Source organism: Pteropus vampyrus, unplaced genomic scaffold (assembly GCF_000151845.1).
Source record: "Pteropus vampyrus isolate Shadow unplaced genomic scaffold, Pvam_2.0 Scaffold36, whole genome shotgun sequence".
Lineage (NCBI taxonomy): Eukaryota > Metazoa > Chordata > Mammalia > Chiroptera > Pteropodidae > Pteropus > Pteropus vampyrus.
In genome coordinates, this window is record NW_011888817.1 from 5,158,986 (window position 1) to 5,161,399 (window position 2,414).

At 44.7% G+C, this 2,414-nt stretch overlaps 1 pseudogene; it reads right to left on the reverse strand.

Annotated features, from left to right (window-relative positions):
• Window positions 1-2,098: 2,098 nt before the first annotated feature.
• LOC111738266 lies at window positions 2,099-2,217 on the reverse strand (annotated as a pseudogene).
• Window positions 2,218-2,414: the final 197 nt, after the last annotated feature.

Consider the following 2,414-nt stretch of genomic DNA (forward strand, 5'->3'; position numbering starts at 1 on the left):
AGAGATGGCTGATCTCAGTGGTAGGCCAGGAAGGTTTAAATGAGCCTGGAACAGCTTGAAGTAGAACAGCCAGAAAGAAAAGAAAGTTGAAGACACAAGGACCCAGGAACCAGTTTGAAGGATTCCCACTGGTAAAACGGGGGCAATTTAAGCATCAAAATAATTAATAGTAATGGATCAAAGCCCACAGAAAAATGAGGCATCCATGAGTCCATTCTGATATAAATAAATAAATAAACAAATGGGGAAGGAAAAGCTCTCCTAGTAAATGTAGAGAAATAATGCAATTGGAAAGTCATCGTTTATTAACCATCAAAATGATGATTGATTTAGGCAAGGATTAATCAATAGATACTAAAACTATTGGGAGAAACAGGATATTTATGTCATCTCAATGTATGTCCCTACAAGACACTTATTAATTACAAAGGGAAAAAATAGCCCCACCCTTGTCTTCAGCCCTACCTGGGAATGGGTCTGTGGAGATGCCTCTGACTCAGGACTAAAACACACCTGTGAAGTAGACATCAAAGTCTCCAAGGCCCCTTAGAACTGCTGGATGGGTCAACATGATAAAGGAATAAACTAATGAATGAATGGACAACAGCACTCACACTCATTTCGGCCTTAACACCTTGGATAGTTCAAGGTGGTTCCTCTTCTGGGGACCAGTTCAGGAGGAGCTGGGGAGGGACAGTTCTAACTCTCTGTAGCCCTTACTGTGCTTCTCCATAGGAACCACAAGACCCCTCTATCCCCTTGGCATCCCCATTACCCAACAGCCACCCACCCAGGGAGTGTGGACCACAGGGGTAAGAGAGACTGATCAAAGAGAAAGGAAGGGGCCAGGGGCAGGGTAAGATCTGGAGCCAGCAGACAGGGCTCTGGAATCCCGCTCCGGCAGATCCAGCTCTTACGGGGCCTGGAGCTTTTACAATTTAGGAGGCCATCTTTAGGGAAAGGAATATAAAATTATAAATATAAAATGTATAGCCTCAAGTGAATGTTTATTTAAAATAAGAAAACAAGTCATGATAAATTACAAATTTTAAAAGCTGAAAAAATATCACAAACATTATAAAACATTTGTATTAATGGCCAGGCACACTTCCATACTACTTTTTAATGGACTAGCTACTGGTATTTCACATTTCAAATTAAATTATCTCATTTGTGCACAATTTTATAAAAATATGTGAGCCCAGGACTTGGGTCCCCTCAAAGCCTTGGGGGTGGGGTGGGGGGGCGGCCTGGAGCTCATACTAAATCTACTTCTGTTCTACTCCTTCTGGACAAAAAGTTCTGAGTTTAGGAAGAGGATGAATAGAATTTCTCCCTCCCAAGCTTGGTTACTCTAGAAAGGCCCCAGAGACTTGTTGGCTCTCCTCTCTTTCTCCAAAAAAAATGCAATTATCAAGAAAATTGAGCATTGAAAAAAATTTTCGAGAGCTCCAGCTGTGTGTGTTCTGCAATAGAAAGGGTTAACCTCAGACCAAAGCTCAATCTGATACAGGCAGGCTTCTTTCCTGCCCTCTGAAGGGGCCCTGATCTCTCCTGCCTCAGGGTCTTTGTACTTTGTTCTCTCTGCCTGAAAAACAACCCCTACACACCCCATCCTCATCTCTTTACCTAATTGTTACCTGGTCAAGATTTAGGCATCTGTTAAGTCTCAGTTTAAAAGTCAGTTTCTCAGGAAGGCTTTGTCTGATCCCCTTTCCCTTAAATCATTATGATTATTCAGTATAATCCTACCCTGCTAGCCCCATAAAGTCTGAGACCTTGTCTGTCTGTCTGTCTCTTCTGTGCCTGAGTTTTTGCTGTCAATGGCATAGTGTCTGGTGCACAGTGCCTGGCACATAGTGGTGCTCAAATAATATTTTCCAGCAAATGAATAAACAAAGAAGCTTGGGTCTGATGGGCGAGGAGAGGGGAAATGCGAGCATAGAGCGCCCCCGATGGACACTGGGAGTACCAGGGACCCAGGACTCCTCTCAAATCTGGGAAGAATAATGGGGTGGTAAATTTCTTATCTGAGGGGGTTGTCTTGGGGACCCCACCCTCATGCCAAACTCCTACGGATTTTCTTTTTTTTTTTTTATGCCTACAGCATCTGGTCTTCCTAGGTAATCTCCCATTCAAGTACTACCCAGGCCCGACCCTGCTTAGCTTCCAAGATCAGAAGAGATCTGGCCCGTTTAGGGTGGCATGGCCGTAGACCATGGACCGTGGCTGCACTGGAGTGGAAACCCAGGACCTTCTGCGTGTAAAGCAGACGCGCTAACTGCTACACTATGGAACCACGTCCAAGCTCTTACCGATTGATGTTCTTTCACTTCTATCGGCTCCACCACAGCTCTCCTCCCAACCTTCAGAGCATAGCCTGACCCTCGCGTCCATCCTCCCCAGCGCTACGG